Raw genomic sequence first — 19,944 nt, 5'->3', positions numbered from 1 at the left:
GGAGTTGGTGCTGAAGTATAAGTCCTAAGAAGTGGAGAATCCTTGAGGAATGTCAATCTGTTTTCTGGTGAAGTTTTTAACCAAGTGGGTGAGGCTGCCAATATAATGAAGACTAACCTTCTTCGTTCGTAGCCTACTGATTCAAATGCTCATATTATCTAAAACAGACAATGTGAATAAATACATGAATGCCATGGTCTAGCCAGATTATCACATAAAATCAGTCATCACAGACTGGAGGAAAATGGTGTGAGCCCTGTCCACAATCAACCTACAGATAGTTAGGTAGATTCCCACATATGTAAATATCTATAAATCAATTTGTGAGCCGAGCCTTGGTGTAGGTTTCTTAGCAGCTGTAAACAAAGGGCATTCAGAATCGAGCGCAGGTGGTGATTTTTCGACTTGGGATAATAAAAAAAAAAAAGCTTTATAAAACTGAAGGCATATATTGAGAGCTAAGTATGCAGTATTATTCAATGGTGTAAGAGCTGAGGGAAGGAAAACATCTTAGGTTCAGTTAAAACAGAATTGTTCTCCATAGTGTTGTTGATTGAAACCTCCATGTACCTTGCTGCTTGAGGTGCTGCTGGGATGCAAAGATGATGTGTGAGCTGTCCTTAGTGAGTGACGATGGTTACTGCTCCCACGGTGCTGATTGCTATGTCCCAAGCACTATGCTTAGTGTTGACGCACATCATAAAATTAGCCCATCATTCTGTGAGACAAGTTACCAGATTCTATGCTGGTGATGTTCAACCAGTGAAGAACCGTACACAAGCATCACAAGGGCTCTCCTGAGCTAATTCCTGGGCTAGAGGAGTATTTCTCAGGTAGAGAGGCTAGTGAAATGAAGAGCATTGTCATTACTAAGCTGCACCTAATGCTCACCCAAGTGATTCTGCAGCCTTTCTGCTATAGGTAGGAGCTTTCATCATCATACTTAAGAGGATAAACTCCATAATAATCCTGTCTTTAATTTTCTTGTGTGTGCAAGCTTGTGTCTTGTGTGTATATATGTATATGTGCAATTGTGTATGAATGCATGTACTTGTGTATTTGGAGGCCAGAGACTGTAAGGTCTCCGTTTCAACTGATCTCTACCGTATCTTTTGAGACAAGTCTCTTACTGAACCCGGAACTCATGGATTGGTTAGAGGAGCTGACTAACAAGCTCTAGGGAACCCTCCTTTCTCTGCCTCCCTCCTCTTTAACTTTTCACAAAGTCTGTGTCCACTTTTATCCAAAAGAAACAGAATTAAAGAGGTTTAGGGAATGGTTCAAAATCTTGCAGCAAGTTGAGGTCCAACCTGCAGGTGCCTCATGTCCAAATCTGTGCTTGTTCCGGGAAGACATACCACCTAACCCGCCCCCCTCCCACCAGACTAGTGGACAAAATAGTGATGTTAACAAATCACTTGGAGAAAAAGCCATGTTACAGTGTAGTTATCTATGAGGTGCACGTAGGGAGATGAGTTCTGAAAGAAGTATGAGCAGCAGATCATAAACTGTCCAGGATGCTAAAGCAAGGGAGCCTGGGAGCAAAGGCAGGTAATAGACCTAAGACCAAGGCAATGAGGATGAAAGGATGGAGCTATGTTGGACTGTTCCTCATATCTAAAAGACACAGGTTAGTAACTAGGTGTGTGAAAATGAGATGACTTAGGCCTCAGGGCTCTTAGTTAAAAGGAAAGGGACACCGGAAGTTACCTGAAGCAGAAAAGGAACTAAGGAAGGACATTTCCTGTTCTTCTCAGGAGCATCAGAATGTCTTGGAGGCCACAGGCCAGGAACCATAGTCAAACTGCACCATAGAATTCCTCCCAGGATAATTAAACCACCAGGACAATGCAGTCACATCAAAGATGACCACTGATGGCTGGGCAGCCTTCTCCAAACTACACAGCTAGTTTTCTAACCCTAAAGAAGAGTAACCTCAAAGTTTTGAGTCCTCACTAACTGCACTTCAGACAAGAGTGACTCATAATATGAGGACAGCTTTGGCTATGCAACACATATTCAATAGATTCTGGGTAGCCACAGACATGCCTGTTCCAGATGGTGGGAGAAAGTTTAGAATCAGAACTGATTCCAAAGTTTCTTATTTAGCAAGTGGATTATTTGAGATGCTATGGGACAAGATATACAGAAAATAGAAACAGGACACATAAAGACATTTGTGGGACTAAAAAATTCAGTTTTTAAAATACATTGAATTTAAAATATATGGAAAGAGCGTGTAGGCAGTTGTACAATCCAACAATCCAAATTTGGGTCCTGGGTTCAAGATAAGAAATAGGACTAGAGGCAGAGATTTAGGGACCACTATGTAGATTTGGGATAGATGAGGCTACCCAGGAAGCCTAGGAATAATTTTCTCTTGCAGGACAGCTGGGAAAGGAGAAAGATTCACATAAGGAATTTAAGGAACCAGTTGAGGAACTAGACGGAGAATCCAGATCCGAGGAATCTAGAATGCTATGGAAACCCAAAATGCAAAGGAAGCTGTGGAGCGAGTACAGTGCTGCAAGAGTGCTGAGTTATGAAGAGACTCAGGGTCCTTGGTAGTATTCAGGAGTGCTTGTTCTGTTTTGGCCTCTGGCCAAGATCAGACATGATTAGGGCCCATAGTGGCAAACTCTGTATCTAGTCTCCCCTCCGTCTAGTCCTCAGCCTACCTTCTCTGATTCCCCTTGTGTCCTTCTTCTCCTTCTTCTTCTTCTTCTTCTTCTTCTTCTTCTTCTTCTTCTTCTTCTTCTTCTTCTTCTTCTTCTTCTTCTTCTTCTTCTTCCCCTTCCCCTTCCCCTTCCCATTCTCATTCTCATTCTTATTCTTTTGGGTTTTTTGAGACAGGGTCTCTCTGTGTAGCCTTGGCAGTCCTGGACTCACTTTGTAGACCAGGCTGGCCTCGAACTCACAGTGATCCGCCAGCCCCTGCCTCCCGAGTGCTGGGATCACAGGTATGCGCCACCAATCCTGGCCCTTGTGTCCTTCTTAAGGTCATATCATGCTTCGTTTCTTCAAATGAACTGATCTCCAATCCCAGCACCCCATTTAATCTCAGTCTCCAGCTCTAAAATATTTCCAAGTCTCGCGGCTCAGATCCAGCCACCATGTATCCTCTTCCTCAGCCTCCATCAGCTTTTCTCGGCTCCCTTTGGCGTACGTCGTGTTGCAGAGTAACTTGTCTAACACCCTGCATCAGACCTCAGGCTCTGACTAGTTCCCTTGTGCCTACCATCCTGTCCCTATTCCTGGACTCAACCCCCACCTGCCCACGGTATGTAGCCATTGTACCAGGACTGTTGTCTCTGTAGATACGAGGTTGTTCAGCCATGAATCGCCACTTTTCTCTGGCCACAGTTATCGAGTGCTCACTTCTTGTCTCTTTTTTCACTTTGAAAATGCTTTGTTTTCTCTAAGGGTATGTGTGTGTGCCAATGTAGATTTTAACTGGGCAGGGTATAGAACCACCTAGGAAGTAGTGGAAGTTTTGGTTTCTTTAAAAGTTCAGTTATAATATTGTGTAGACAGGTTTTTGTTTTAATCCCAGGTGTGGGATATGGAACTGCTTTTAGTTTATCCACAGCTGATAATTGCCTCAAGCAGCTCAGAGAGGGGTGTGGCCTTTGCCAGATGCGGATAGTTTAATTCTGAGGACTTTGAGAGCATATATATATATGAGAAAGAAGCGTGTTGGTTGGCTGGATGTCCTGACAACTGGCATTGGCTTCCTGAAGAACCTGAGCGACCCTAACCGGCCAGAATGAAGTGTAAAGAGCTCTATGTCCCCTGTCCCTTCTACCCCTGTTTCTCTCCTACCTAGGGTCAGGGGGTTGGAAGGTAGGTAGAGGCATTAAGGAATCCCAAATGAAATAAAGTTAAAGGGGCTCTACAGACAGCAGTTTTCAACCTGTGCGTTCCAACACCTTTGGGGGCCAAATGACCCTTTCACAGGGGTCAAATATCAGATACCCCGCATATCGGATATTTACAGTATGATTCATAACAGTAGAAAAGTTATGACTTAGCAACGAAAATTATTTTATATTTTGGAGTCACAGTGTTAGGAAGGTTGAGAACCACTGATCTAAGAGGCAAGCCTCAGGGAAGACTGTTAAGGGATTATGTAGATTAATACTGTCCATACATTGTCACCAGCTGCCACATGCTCCTGCTGTCATGGCAATATGGAACACCCTTAATCTGTGAGCCAAAATAAACCCTTCTTTCATTAAATTTGCTTTTTTTTAGGTGTTCTGTTATAGTACTGGGGCAAACGTAATACACTAGAACTATGCTTCATTCTTTTTCTATGCCTCCTTCACTTAACTATTAATTAGAAAGCATTTTATATATATATATATATATATATATATATATATATATATATATATATATATATATATTCTAGGGATATATACTGAAATACTTGAAACATTAGTTCAGTGTTATGACTAAGATTTGGTCTATGTATTTGGTGAAGGATACAAGTGAGTAGGTATAAATGAAAAATAGTTGGCAATGAGTTTATAATTACTAAGACTAATGGGTGTATGGGCTTTAAAAATAAATCTGCTTATATATGTATATATATATCTGCACAAAAAGTTTTAAATTAAAATATATATAATGATATTAAGTATATTATACATCTATGCCAAAAAATATATGCCAAAAAATCTGTTGAAAGTTGTGAAAACTTTTCCTTGAGGGGAAAAATATCTGTATGTTCATCCTGTCTAAGGCACCTATGACAGACTTAAGCAATTCTACTCAAGTCTAGCTTGGTGAACTTAATTAGTTAATGAATTTAACTATGGTCAGGAGCATGGATAATTTATGAGTAGCTACCACACTGAAGAAACATGTCTTCTGTACATCCTCAGGAAAGGTGGGACTTTGTGAGCCTTCCCCACCAACTCATAGTGATTGACAGTTAGCACACCCAAGCCTATACCTAAAGGCTGAGAGCTGCAAAGGGTAACATGGTGTCATGCCCAGAGGACAATGTTTCACAACAAAGTATTTGAGTGTCTAAAGTGGAGACAATGCTGATTGTAAAATAGTATAGGACATTGGAATAAGTGTGTGTGGGGGGGGGGGAGTGCAGTGAAGGACATAAGAATAAGCTTGAGAGGAAAAGAGAGCGTTCTTGGCAAATGCATTTTATGAGCTAGTCCTTCTTGGTGGTCAATGAGTCCATTTGTATACTCTTCAGGGGGAGCGTGGAATGAAGTAGAGGTATTTTGTGAAGGATTTTGAGAGATGAGGAAAGAAGCTGGTGAGAGGTAAGCAGCCATGGAAAGTAGAGAACAGGAGACTCAGGGAAGCTGATATCATACTAGCAGGTGGAACTTCCGGGTGAGGTAAGGACTTTTAGCTTTTTTTGCCAAAAATGAGGTCATGGCTTGCAAATCAATGAAGCAACCTACTCATTTATTTCCTTAAAGTCGTTTTACTTAGTTGGCTTACGGGAAAATTTCCATTGAAAATGAGCATTTATCCCTGATGTGTCAGTGAGCTCTCCAGTGGCTGTGCACTAACTACAGCTATTATGGAGATGTGACTAGGACACATGGCAAAATGATGAGAGTCTGTTGCTGTTGAGGAGAAGAAAAGTTTGAACCTGGCTCTTGTTCCTCACAGTGACTTGGAGGAGTGCACTTGTCCTTTCATTGGTTAAGTCAGTTGTTTTCAACTTACACACACACACACACACACACACACACACACACACACACACACACACACTTTCATATGGTTCAATGCCTTTTTCAAGAGGTTCAATGCCTAGAAATTCCCATTAACTTTTCATATCAAGCCATGAAGCAGAAGAATTAAGTAGGAACAAGTTTATTTATATCTAAAACAGGGCTCAGAAGTTACATTGCTTCTAATGTGAAAAAGCCTGATCTTGTTACCAGAGTCCAGGAGGGTTTCATATAAGTTGTATCCAAAGTTTGTCATTATCTAATAGCAAGTGATCATCCTGTATGTAAAATACTTCTCCCTCCAAAGTATTCACTAGAACTGACCTTCATTGGCCTCTGAGATTGGATGAAATGGATGTGTTCACGATTCTATGAATGTAGACTATATAAAACACTTCAGAGACAGAGAAAATAGCTCAATGGTAGAGCGCTTGCTTAGCATGCAGAAAGTCCAGGCTATAATACTCAGCACTGAAAAAAAAAAAGTCAACAAAACAAAACAAAACCAAACCCTCTTATTTCAAAACAAATAAACCCACTGGTCCTCACAGCACAGCATGCCCATTTAGCATAGGCACATCTGTCTTATAAGCCACCTGCACATATACAGAACAAAATAGTAAGGGAGCAACTGCTGTGCCTTATCTACAAAGAAGCTAGCATTTTTTTCCCTCTTGCTTTTGACTGTCTTTTATATCTTTCCTTTTTAAAAAGAGCTTCTGTAGTGGAAGTTTTGGTTATGTTATGTGAACATGTTTTTGTTTTGATCCCGTGTGGAAAATGAAACTGCCTTCAGTTTATCCACAGCTGCTAACAACTCTGAGAGAGGGTGCTCAATCTGTGTTGGCTGGAAACTTCCTCGCGCAGGGAGTGTGGTCTTTGGCAGGTGGAAAACATCCTTGTGTAGACTTTGAGCGGGTATGAATAGGGGGAGGTGGGGAGGAGAGGGAGAGAGAGAGAGAGAGAGAGAGGAAGAGGGAGAGAGATTGAGATTCTTTAAGACATTCCTAGAGAGAAGTGCTCTGGAGAATGATTAAAGAACGCTGTTGCTGATTCATTCTGTTACTGCTGTTTGCTGTTTGCTGTTTAGCTGGAATCCTGATGATGAAGTATGGAATTTCCCTAAGGAACTTAGTCTAAAAAGGTCTCCATCCCCTGTCCCTATTAATCTTCTTTATTTCCCACCTAGGATCGGTGGGTTGGAAGGGACGTAGAGGCATTAAAGAACCCCAAATAAAGCAGGTTTAAAGAAAAATCAAAGCCTAAAAACGTGTCTCCTACCACTCTCCGGCTCTTGCTGTTTATTCTGTGTGGACTCTGAAACTACTGACTGAGCTTCCACCAGGAAAGTAGTCTCTCAGAGTCACTTGAATTTTGCATGAAGATATTAAAAGACTGAGCATCTTGTTTGGATTAGTTCTTTCTAATCCTAGTATCACATATTCCTAATAGCACCTGCTATTTATATTCTTTATGCTTCCATGGTGGTTATCTCGAAGTGTTTCTGTGAAATATTCTGTATTTTTCAATAACTTCAAAGGTAAAATTCATGCATATTTAAAATTAACCATAAGGACTCAGCTTACATAATACCAACATTATTTGAAACATAGAAAACAACAATCATGAAGCCAGGAGTGGTGGCACAGGCCTATAATCCTGATTTGTAGACTTAATGAAAAGTTTGGTTAATAAAAAAAGCATGCTGCACTATACTTAACTCTAACTCTCTTGTATTTTCTTGTTTCTTAATTTGATCATTGTTTAGAAAAGCATGGTACATAAACCAGTGGAGAGTTAGAGACTAAATTGGCCCAGGATACCTTTTCCTTCAGGCTTCTGACACGGTGAAATGAAAACTTACCCTCTAATTCACTGAGATGGACACCAGGATTTTTTCCCTTTCTACTTGTTTGCTTTGGGCTTAAAGAATGTAAGAAATTTCTCACGTAGGGATTTTTTTTCTTTTTACTGGCTCCCAGTTACCTTTTCCTCATATAGGCTCATCTTTTATTTTTAGTTCTATGTTTTGACCTATATGTCTATAACTCTAAGGGCGGTGCATTCCGTCAAATGATTCACATCTGAGAAATCAAGCCAGGTAAAAATGAAATGTCACATTTTATAAACTCCACAATAGTTTCATCTGACTTTAAAGATATATATCCTCCCACTGGTATTTCTTGGCACCATCTGTTATTTTTCTCCTATTAGATACAGAATATTTTGAGGTAAATGCCAGGGTTCACTGCTCTTAGAGATGAGGAAAGAACCTCAGAGAAGTGTTAGCTTGTCAATAATAGAGTTAGTTGTTCTTTCTGTCTCTCTCCTATTCCTTTCTGTGTATGCATTTGCATGCATGCATGTGTGTACTTATGTGTTCGGGTGGGCATAAGCGTGTTCCTGTGTGCGTGTGTGTTGTATATATGTGTGTGGGTATGCCAGTGGTAGACGGCACAAGATTCCAGATGCCTTTCTCTGTGGCTCTTGGCCTTACAACCTGGAAATAGGATCTCTCAATGCACCATAAACTGACCATTTGGCTAGGCTAGCTGGCCAGCAAGACCCTGTGATCTGCTTTTGTGATTCCCCGCAACCTGCCTGCCCAGGCCACAGTGTTAGGGTTACGGGCATGTTCAGCCACTCCCCACATCCCTGCCACCATTTTTTAAAAAATGGGTAGTAGCTATTTGAACTCAGGCCCTCCTGCTTGTAGGTCAACCCGTGTACCCTCAGAGCCATCTCTCCAGTCCCGTATAGTTAATTTTTTGACTGAGGAGTTCATATCCAGTTTTCCAGTTCAGCCTTTGTTCTACGTGCACAAACAGCCAATCAGTTGACCAAGCCAAGAAAATAAAAATCAATTTCCTTTCAAATGAACTAAAGAAAAAAAATTATAGAAAAGAAGAACTAGGTTTGTTTGCTTTAAGTATTGAGTTTCACTGACCAAACGTGGAAGACCTGGAGCTACGTGAAGGAAAGACACAGAGGACTCCGGCTTTGCGGAGGGACTGCTCTGGAGCCTGACGCCAGGCTGCTTCCTGCCCTGCGCATGCGCCCGTGTGTTTGTTCCATGGGCTAAACGATCCCTGTAATGTGAACAAAACGCTGTTTCGTTTCCTTGTGAATAAGATTTTTAAAGAACTCTTTTTCCCCTTTAGGAGCCTGTCACATTAACTTCATTTGCTTGGACGGAAGTGCCGAAAATGAGCGATGAGGCCTTGGCACTTGTCTGCTTCTTTTTTATTTTATTTTATCTCATTTTATTTTATTCATAATACAGCTCAATGGTTATTCCCTCCCTTGTATCCTCCCATTCCTCTCTCCCTCCCATTTTCCCCTTATTCCCCTCCCCTATGACTGTGACTGAGGGGGATTACCTCCCCCTGTATATGCTCATAGGGTATCAAGTCTCTTCTTGGTAGCCTGCTGTCCTTCCTCTGAGTGCCAGCAGGTCTCCCCCTCCAGGGGACGTGGTCAAATATATTTTTTGATAACCCTAAGGGCTTGGGTTTGGAGCCTGGGCTTTCAAGGCCCTTTGTGAATAAATAAAAGACAATAATCAAAGTGAACATTTCAGTTGAACAAACAACGTTGGAGCTGTTCTTACCTCAGTGGGCTGCTTCCCTCAGCGGATTAGTAGCTATGGGATTTAGGGTAGGGGTACAGCCATCTTCGCAGTTAAAAGCCAGCACAGGGCTTGGAAATGTGCTGCCATAAGAGTGTTCAGTGAATTTCTTAGACAGAAAACAAATTCGTATATATCCATCTCAATAACTACTGTTTTCTGGAGAGCGGGTTACTTTTCCTCTTCCATTTAGATCAGAGTCATAAGCCATTAAGTCCCAAAGGCCCACGGACTTAAGTGAAGGGTAACCATAGTACAATACTATTGGTATATGTTAATTAAAATGAATTTCTTCAGCTAAGTGTGCACATTTTTATACAACAGCTTCTTGTTTAATAATACTTCAAACATGGACATTTTATATCATGCTAGTTTCACATAATGTTTTTGTTATATTAACAACTTGTTTCAAATGATTAAATGTTATTTCACAGCATTTATTTTAACTCATATTACTTTTCACTCTTGGTCACTTAGCTTTTGGCTTACTAAGCTGTATTATAGAAACGCACACACGTGCCGCACATAACATCATGCTATCTTCACATACATAGACAGCTTTGTATTATTTTTTTTTTTGTGTGTGTGTGTGTGTATCTGGAGAGGGGCGTGGGATTGAACCCAGGTTGTTGGGCGTGACAGGAAACACCTTTACCTGCTGAGCCATTTCCTCAGTGCCAACATACAGCTTTTCTAAAATTCTATCACATTAATGCCTTGAGTCACAACCCATTATGAGTTGAAAATTCATTTAATAGATACATTTTTCTAAACACTGTACCTTAACAATCCCATATGCTGCCAGGCATGCCCAGCATTTTGATATTGCAACATTATGCTGTCATCTGTAATGTTGTCATATCACTTTGGAGAGCCTCTCCCCCCCAACCCCACAAAATTCACAAAAACTTCCCCAAATGTTTAAATAATGTAATCTGTGTTGGGTTGTGAGCTGGCTATGGCTGCTAGAGTGTGACCACTAACCTCAGGACTGTATAGCTGCCTGGGAATCGTGGCTTACTGCTGCCACCTGTGTCTTGAGAGAGGGTCTACCATTAACATAACATTAAAATAGCAAAATAGAACTATAGTTTCTGTTGAATGCATATTGTTTTTGTGCCAATTTGAAATATTAAATTAATAATATGGGGAAACCATACTACCTCTTACTGTTCCCTCATATATAGCCAGGATGAGAGGAAAAGGAGATGGAATAGAAAGTTTTCTGCTTTTCTTACATAGTCACCCACTCATCATGTAAGGGTGCATACTTAGGACCCCCAGAAGTTCCATTCCCATATAGAGTCACATGGGCCATGGTGTGTGTGTGTGTGTGCATGTATGTCTGTGCATGTGTGTGCACGTGTGTATGCTTGTGTATGTGTGTGCACATGTGTGTGTCCATGTGTATATGTGTGTGTATGTATATGTATGTGTGTGTGCATGTGTGTATGCTTACGTGTGTGTGTGTGTGTGTGTGTGTGTGTGTGTGTGTGTGTGTGTGTGTAAAGCACAGAAATATGAACTTATGGAGCGGCAGACTTTCAATCTGTAACACACTTCATTTCCTCAGATGACTCCAGCTTTACCACAGAAATCACCCTTCTAATGGGGGAATTTGAATCTAAATAGTAGCTTTGGAGTAAAATGAAACAAAATGCAAGAGGTGGAATAAAAGCAGTTGGAGAATTTAAAGTCAGATTAGTTAACCATTATCATGATTTACCTTGTGAACGTAGATGGAAGCATGTGGCGTGTGTTAGGACATAAACATTCATGTACCATTATAGGAATGGTATTTTTTTTTTTATGATTCATGCATTCTAAGTTTTGAGTCCCTCTCTTGAACAATAGACAAGATTAAGGGATGTACCTTTTAGCAGCACTAGGACCTACCTGTCAGGTAAAGAGGCTCCTTCCTTCTCTCCCTACCCACATTTCTGTCCATGTACAAGTGGCAGCAGGCCAGTCACGCACTGACTTCTTTATTTATTTTCCCTGATGAGTCAGAAATGAATCAATATCTTGGCAAGGAGTTAAGGAGGTTGGCTTTTCAAAAAGCTCATCACTTCTATTCAGTTAAATCAAAGTAATAATTTGAGTATTTAAAACACTTGTTTACTTCATACGAGTAAATATATTATTTATATGATTTTTAAAGTTGAAAATTTTCTCTTAGATTCAAGGAAACCTAATTAGTTGTTAAGTCCTAATAATCTTATTTTCACACATATAAATGTAAATGTTTTTCAAAACATATATAATGCAAAAATAATTTTATTTCCAACTTACGTCGCTAGTCCCTGTTTTATCTTCTTCCCTTCAGAGGCAATAACCACTAATTTCCTGATAATGCCCTTCCCAAAACACTGTTATATAATCACACTAACTGTTTGTATAAACCCCTCTGAGAAAAGCCAGTTAGGAACATAATCTATAAATCTTTGCTATTATTTTCATTTACATCTTAACTATGTTCCTTTTTGGGATTATTCCCAAGAGCTTCCCTCACCGTTTTTATAGGTTGATAATTGGATCATGCCCTAATTTACTAAAGTAGCTCCCTATTAATAGATATCTCTGTTGTTTCTCATCTTTTAAAAGGCAAATTATACCACATGAAAAATCTAATATGTGCTTGTTCATTTTTACAATTCATTTGGTAACATACATATTAATAATAAATAGCATGTAAGGAAATGTGTGCTTCCAATGATTTAAAGCAAGTGTATGCTATTGACTGCCCACTCTTTACCTTCTACTTAACAGCCAGCTAATCTAGGATCATTTCTTTAACAGTTTAGAATTCGTTGTCTTCATCTATAAAATGGGTATGAACAATAGGGCACCCCTTAAGGAGATGTCCTGAGCATTAAAGGAGCTAACCTAAGCATAGCATTCTAACAGCCATATCTAATAGATTCTTCATAACATCCCTTATTAGGATAATTGCCTAGAGGCCAGGCCTTCCCCCTTTAAAACCATCAATGCCACTATTAAGAGAGTGGCTGTTTGTTTTTGTTTTTTTTAGCTTTGGTGAAGAACTCTAAGAACATCTGTTGCAAGTGCTGACACAGTTCATGCTCCTTCTCAGCTAACTGCAGGTGCCTATTTAGTAGGGCCAGATGAGAGCAGGAGCTCCTGCCTGTAGGCTGAAGTGAGAAGCGGAGTTTAATCTTTCCTCCAAACTGAGTTTAAAGAAGATCATTCGGGCTTTACTGCCCTTATCTGTTGCACACAGGGAGTAGATTAATTGACCCCCAGGGCATCCTCTGCTCCAATAATTATGTTTGTGTTCATTCAGAATACAAAATGGCACCTAGATTATATTGCCTAGACAGTTTGTGGCAGTTTATTTAAATCTTGACTCATTTAACAGTGTGATTTGGCATATGTTGTCTTCCTGTGTAGAATGGCCTCTCTCTCTCTCTCTCTCACTGGCTTCTTGTTGAGTTGAGTTCCGTGCTATTCTAGAGTCCCTCGTCTGGAGACTGGGCTTCTCTGTTGATCTGGGTTAGGCACTTCTTCCCTTTCAGCTGACTTGGCCCTTGCACAGTGTGGCAGGCTGAGAGTTTTTAAGCCTCACTGATAATTTTTATATGTTAGCCCATGCTCAGGCTATGTGTTTTTGTTTTTTGTTTTTTTAATGCACTAAGAAAAAAATGAGATAGTCTTTCTTGGCTTGTATGTTTCAAGTGAAGACTGTAAAGGAACAAGGAATATGTGTGCCTAGAGAAGGCAGTTTGTGAGCAAAACTATGTTCTGTGAAACTGCATGCTCCAGAAGAAAGGGCATCCTCCTGTAAGTAAGCAGTGAGCAGAGACCATGGGCTTCTGGCTAAGGAGAGATGACCTATGCCTTGACCCGTTGTCACGTCCTGCTGTAGGGCATGGCTGGTGGTGGCTGGCATGCCCAATCCCTCTACCCTTCACTATGTAACCCAAACATTTTGGTTTCGTGGCCCGCTTTTGCCCCTTTTCCCACCTCCCTGCTCTCTTTTCCTTCCCTTCTCCCCACCCCTAGGGCACGTTCTCCCTCCTCTCCGCCTTGCTTCCAATAAACCTGCATTTATATATCATAGCTTCATCGCCATTAGCTCATTCCAATATTTACTCAATCACCCAGCTCCCTCTCAAGTTCAGGGAGGAGAAGGATGGCAGGGCAGTTGGGGCATATGGAATCCGAACGCCCAGAGAATACAGGTTTCAGAAAGTTGGGAGGAGGGCATCCAATTGGATAGGCCTGAGGGACTTTGCTGAAACCCTACAGAACCTCACATGCTGTGGCATGGAGAAGATGATGTTTTTGAGCTGGAGGAGAGGCTGGAAGTAGAAAGAGACTGGAAAATCATGCTTGTGTGGGTTTTGGGATGTGTGGGAGCAACAGAGCAGTACCACACGTGCTGGCTGGTTTACGACAACTTGATATAAACTAGAGTCATCTGAGAGGATGGAACCTTGATTGAGAAAATGCTTCTATAAAACCAGGCTATAGTAGGCTTTTAGGACATTTTCCTATTTAGCAATCTATGACAAAGGGCCCAGTCCACTAGGATGCTGCCACCCCTGGACTGGTCCTGTGTTCTATGGGATTGCAGGAGGACCAAGCTATGAGGAGCCAACCAGTAAACAGTGCTCCTCCATGGCCTCTGAGGTCTTGCCCTACTCTCCCTTGGTGGACTATGACTCGGGGTATGTAAACCAAATAAATCTTTTCTTCTCCAAGTTGTTTTCGGTCATTACGTTTCATCACAGTGATAATGACCCTCACTATTATATATGCACACATTTTAATCTATGTGCACATATATGTTTATATGTACCCATACACATCTGTGTGCATACACACCCATACACATATATAACCTGAATTACCATTTTCTTTCTTTCTTTTTTTTTAGCACGGATTTTTTTTTATTAATTTATTCTTGTTACATCTCAATGGTTATCCCATCCCTTGTATCCTCCCATTCTTCCCTCCCTCCCATTTTGCCCTTATTCCCCTCCCCTATGACTGTTCCTGAGGGGGATTACCTCCCCCTGTATATACTCATAGGGTATCCTAGACACCTACAAGTAGAACATTATTATAGGCAGATTTGGGCCCAGGGGTCCCTCTCAAACTAAGGCACCAGACAAGGACAATACAGGCCGTAAACTTTAAACCCCTACTGAATTACCATTTTCAAAGGTGGAATCATTTGGTATTTTCATTATTTATTAGATAATTTCAAAATGCGATTACAGTCTTCTAAGCAGTATAGAAGCATAAAGTCTCTTTATAATACTGTCTTACTTGTTTTTGTGAAAGAAGCACGCTCTTTGAAAATAGGAAAAAGACAGTAGAAAAGTTAAATTTACTATAAATATACTTCCTACTGCTATCCACTATTAGCCTTCAGTTGTGGTTCACCCTGATCTTAGAAACAGAAATTGAGGATAAGGTTTTGTCTACGTAACAATATCACAAATGTTCTGCCAAAGCACAGGGTATTCAGTGTTAGTGGACCCAAGAGCCATCTGTTTCAGTTGCTGGACTTGATAGGAAATGTTATTGTAAATAGGGCTTAACAGGTAAATTGAGATACTCAAAATGAAAATTGTGACTTTATATATTTTTTAAAGGAAAGTAAAAAATTTTCATATACCGCAGCAAAACCATCATGATGACAATAATTTTAATTAAAATTCAAAACTCCAAAGGGACAAAAACAAAACAAAATAAAACAACCCAAAATGTGGTTTATAACCAATAAATGATGGTGGAGAGAATGACGTCACATCCAGGAGGATTTGGTCATGTGACCTCAGTGCATCCCAGTCACAACAGAGATGCATGTAATGCATCTGTTTTCTTGACTAAAAGAGAAAAAGCTAGAAAGCCAGCATAGGCACATTAAAGCTCCATAATCTCCTCCCTCCTTTCCCAGGGGCGCTAGAACAAGCCTCACTAGATTTACAGTTTAAACTTTCAAGAACATTGACATGTCTATTTCAGTCACTTAAGGAAGAAAGGCACCTTCCACCCACGGCATTAGAAACTTCTCAGTGTGGGAACCACAGTAGAATTGTTTTGGCTTGTTTCCGTGGTGTTTAAGAAAATAGAAGGCCTGAAGGGCACATTAAATTGGCTTGATGTTTTTAGATTTTTAACATGTGGGGACTAATTTCATTCTATGTCAGTATACTCTGTCAGCTGCTAAAGATTAAAATATAATTATCTCGTCCCTGTAATTGGCCTTGTAATAAACCCATCTCCTCAAAGCCAGGGGGTAGTTCAGAGTGCTTAGAGCCACACTGCCCGTGTTGGAGTCCTGATTCTACCATTAACAGGCTGTGAGGCCAGATTTCACACATCTTTAGGCCCATTTGTCCTTAGCTGTACCTACTCATGGAATTTCAGAAGAACAGAGTGCATTTATGTTTCTTGTAAAGAACTTAAAACACGGCCTGGCGCGTAGTAAGTGCATTGTCGTCACGGATTCCGAGCATGGTTGCTGGTGAGCTGGAGGTAAAATAAAGCAGCTGGGAGTGGCCAGACGGCAGATGGCTGACTCGAACCTCTCATAAACGGCACTGAAACTTGCCATGATTTTCTGATGAAGTGTGTAAGTGGTAAAGTGAGAAACGGGGAGGCTCACACTGCAGGGGTCTTTAAACACATTGCTTCACGAGGCACACTATGTTGGGGCTGCTTAGGGGATATGGAAAACTGAGTTCCTTTAGGACTAAGACATATTTGGAGGGAAGGTTAGGATTTTTTTTCCCAATTATTTATCTGTATTACAGGATTTATGTCATGAAGATGTTCCAAGGAGCTGCTATATATAGTCTTTTCATCGTAATAGAGTCAGAGAAAATAGCTGAAAACTCAGTTTGCACGAATCTTTATCAGAGTGGTACTTACGTTTATCAACTCTTTACTGGGTGTCTAATTAGGTATGGATAAATAAAAAGCGAAAACAAACCCAAGGCAAACCAGAACAAAACAAAAATAACTCTCAAGGTCCCTGAAACCTTGCTTTACGCTGCTTTTCAGAACTTCACAGCCAGAGAGGTAAAGCCGGTCTGTGAACAGATATGCTACACAAGGGCATGTTCTGTGGAAACAGAGAAACCGGAAACAAAGGAGTAGGGACTCTGCCGGAGGAGCTCAGTGGTGGCGGCCTTTAACGAGTTCTTTTTATTTATTTTTTTAAAAGATTTATTTATTATTATATACAGTGTTCTGCCTGAATGTATGCCTGCACACCAGAAGAGGGCATGAGATCACATTATAGATGGTTGTAAGCCACCATGTGGTTGCTGGGAATTGAACTCAGGACTTCTGACAGAGCAGTCAATGGATGGGGCTTGTAATCTTAACTCGAAACATTTATTATCAAGACAAAACAGTGACCTCAGATTATAAACCTTTACACTACTGTCAACACATTCGGTTTTATGCTCTGGAAGCATAAATATTGTTCTGCTGTCTCCCTGGGCTGAAAAGTCAGAGGGTAAATAGTAATTTTAAGTTAAAAACTGATGAAAAAAAAAAAGAATTTTCACATTGCTAAATTATACAACCTGTAAGCCCTGCACCATTTGTAGTCACTGCAGTTTCATGGACTTAACTAGGTGTGGGCAGCACCAAGTGCTCCCCGGGCTTTCCACGTGCCTGCCACTCATAGCGGGACGGTTAGTAAGTCTTTGCGGGACTGTGCAGGGATCTGCAGGCGGTTTCGACTCGCCACTCAGGGGCTGGTTGTATACGCAACATTCAGATCTTAGCAGGGGTTCATCTATACTGAGTCTTTGTGTTAAGAGTGTGTTTTGAGGCCAGGCAGTGGTGGCGCACGCCTTTAATCCCAGCACTCGGGAGGTTGAGACAGGTGGATCGCTGTGAGTTCGAGGCCAGCCTGGTCTACAAAGTAAGTTGACGACAGCCAAGGCTACACAGAGAGATCCTGTCTCGAAAAACTAAAAAAAAAAAAAAAAAAAAAAGAGTGTTTTGATTTCAAGCTTCTCTAGAAACTACGAAGAAGGAGGATAAAGGATATAATACTTAAAACTATGCAAAATTAATACAAATAAGAAAACTTATTCCTGAAGATGTAAAGCCCGATCACTTGGAAATTATTATTAATTGATCAACATATTATCAGTAGTTATTATATTAAGAGTATATTTCCTGTAGTGCATGTAAAACGTACCTACATCCTAAGCTTGAAAATAAGTCTTTATATTGGATTTTTTTTAACCTATTGCACCATATATGCATCTAAAAACTACATCAGATAATTTTCCATAACAAACTAAGAAAGGAAAAGGGGCGGGGGATCCTGAATGAATGAATTTTAAAATCTCTAAAATAGAATCCCTTTAAAATATTGCACTAATTATGTCATTAGAGTTACTGAAAGTTACACAGAATTCCTCAAATGGATCTGTTGGTTCATTCTTTGTCACACATAAGGAACAGTCAGAAGACCTCAGCTTACCTTAGCTCTGCTACCTATGCACATCTAGGTGACATGTTCGAGTGGCCTGGGCACCATAACTGAACCTGCAAGCCGGCTTGGAAGAACTGGCTAGCCTTGTTCTTCTAAACTTACTTTAAACAACGTGTTAAAAAAAAAAAACACCAAGGGTTGTTACTACTTAAACTAAATGAACTAGATTAATCTAGGCAGTGAGATGCTTGTGTAGATATTTGGTTATGGTCTGCATTTCATCTGAATAAGCATTCTTACTCCTGCTTTGTTAAAAACCTGTCAGGCAAAAATCATATGTCCCAATCTATTGGTGTTCATTTCTTACTTGTGGAGTGTTGACCAACTTTTCAATAGTTATATGACTAGCTGTTACATAACTGTGTAACAGAAAGTATTACTCAAGTATTGCTGGGGATAATTGCTTTAGCATAATATCTTAATAAATTCAATGTATGGATTATATTCCATTGTCATCAGTGGTTTTGTTCACATTCTTCCTGATTGTATAATAGAGTACACTGCAAATAAGAAACAAGGCTGTATATGTGTTTTACTTATTTGTTAATATGGTTATTTTCTTTGAGACTGGGTCTCTCTATGTAGCATTGCTGGTTAGGAACTTCCTATGGAAACAGGATATCTGAAAGTCACAGAGATTCACCTGCCTCTACCACTGCCTCTTAAGGGCTGGGATTTGGGATTAAGGGTTTCTTTCACCACATCTGGCAAGGTTTTTTTTTTGTTTTGTTTTGTTTTGTTTTGTTTGTTTTTAATTCTGCTTAGTGCATGGGAAACTGATCATCTTACTGATAATTTGAATTTCATTGGACTGCTAATATTTTTCATCTTCCTATTTTCACAGATTGTTTAATGCTTGCTCGTGGATTTTTTTCTGCACACAAATACATGACAGAGAAAAAGCTCAGTCACTGGCATGGAGGAAGGAAGAGAAACCATAGACCTCACACTGAGGCAAATGACCTCGGGGATGCAACCGGAAGATGTGTATTCTAAATTAGCTTCTCATCTATCCAAATGATAATCAATTGCGTAATCGAACTCAATCAAGGAGAATAAAGTGAAGATTGTCTATATGTAATGGATAGTTTTGGAAGGGAGCAGTGATTGATCTGCAGGTATTTCAGAGGCACAGAGGTAACTACGACAAGTCTGGTCAATTTGTATATATAGCTGATGAAATGTGGGTAGGGTAATAACACATACTACTCCATAGCTGCCAAAAACATGTGAAGTTGACTGAGATGCTGTTTTCAGACCTAGTGGGTTAAAACAAGTCTTTCTTAAATTATACTTCAGCTTTGTACTTTTTGTTTGTTTTGCTTTGAGATGGGATCTCTCTATATAGTCCCGTCTATCTTGAAACTTACTATATAGATCAGGCTGCCCTCGATCTCATAGAGATCCTCACCTCTGCTTCTTAGCTTCTGGGATTAAAGATTTGCACCATCATGTCTAGCCCAGCTCCGTAATGTTTTTTTGTAACAACATAACAAGCCTGAAACCTATCCTTGAATATCTAGTTGCATCTACGTAGAGGCAAACAGCTTCGAGCAATACCCCTATGACAATATATTGTTAGCTGCTAGTTAGAAAAATAAAGGAAGCCCATATACCTAAGTAGGAGTTCTGTTGCTTGCTGGAGGGCTCCTTCACTAAATGCTTAAAACATTCAGCTTTACAGGGCAGCCGCATGATTTTAAACTCCTTGACAGGTGGCGTTAGCTGTGCACACATTCATGTGTTGTTTTAATCATGTAATATTTGTTGATCATTAGTAACAGATGATCATTAGTGTAAGCACACTACTGAGACCTCTGGATCCCTGCCAGGCAACCCTGACGCTACCCATGTTATTGTTCTTTCCAGACCATGACTACTGGCTTGCTCTTTTTCCAGATGTTAAAAATCAACACGTTAGCCAGGCGTGGTGGCACATACCTGTAATCCCAGCTCTTGGGGAGGCAGAGGCTGCCAGATCTCTGTGAGTTTGAGGTCAGCCTGGTCTACAAAGTGAGTCCACGACAGCAAATGCTGCACAGAGAAACTCTGCCTCGAAAAACCAAAACAAACCAACCAAACAAAACTCAAAACAAGACAAAACAAAA

The 19,944-nt window shown here is 40.4% G+C and overlaps 1 long non-coding RNA gene across 1 annotated transcript in view; it reads left to right on the top strand.

The window, feature by feature from the left end:
• LOC311609177 overlaps window positions 1–19,287 on the top strand; it is a 140,826-nt gene extending 121,539 nt beyond the window's left edge. Inside the window, exon 4 of the long non-coding RNA XR_014783305.1 lies at window positions 18,681–19,287. This is a non-coding gene — a long non-coding RNA (uncharacterized lncRNA). The remainder of the gene's footprint in view (window positions 1–18,680) is intronic.
• Window positions 19,288–19,944: the final 657 nt, after the last annotated feature.

This window comes from Acomys minous, assembly GCF_964271855.1.
Source record: "Acomys minous genome assembly, chromosome: 11".
NCBI lineage: Eukaryota > Metazoa > Chordata > Mammalia > Rodentia > Muridae > Acomys > Acomys minous.
Note: the sequence above shows the minus strand (reverse complement) of the source record. Positions and strands in the feature narration are given on the sequence as shown.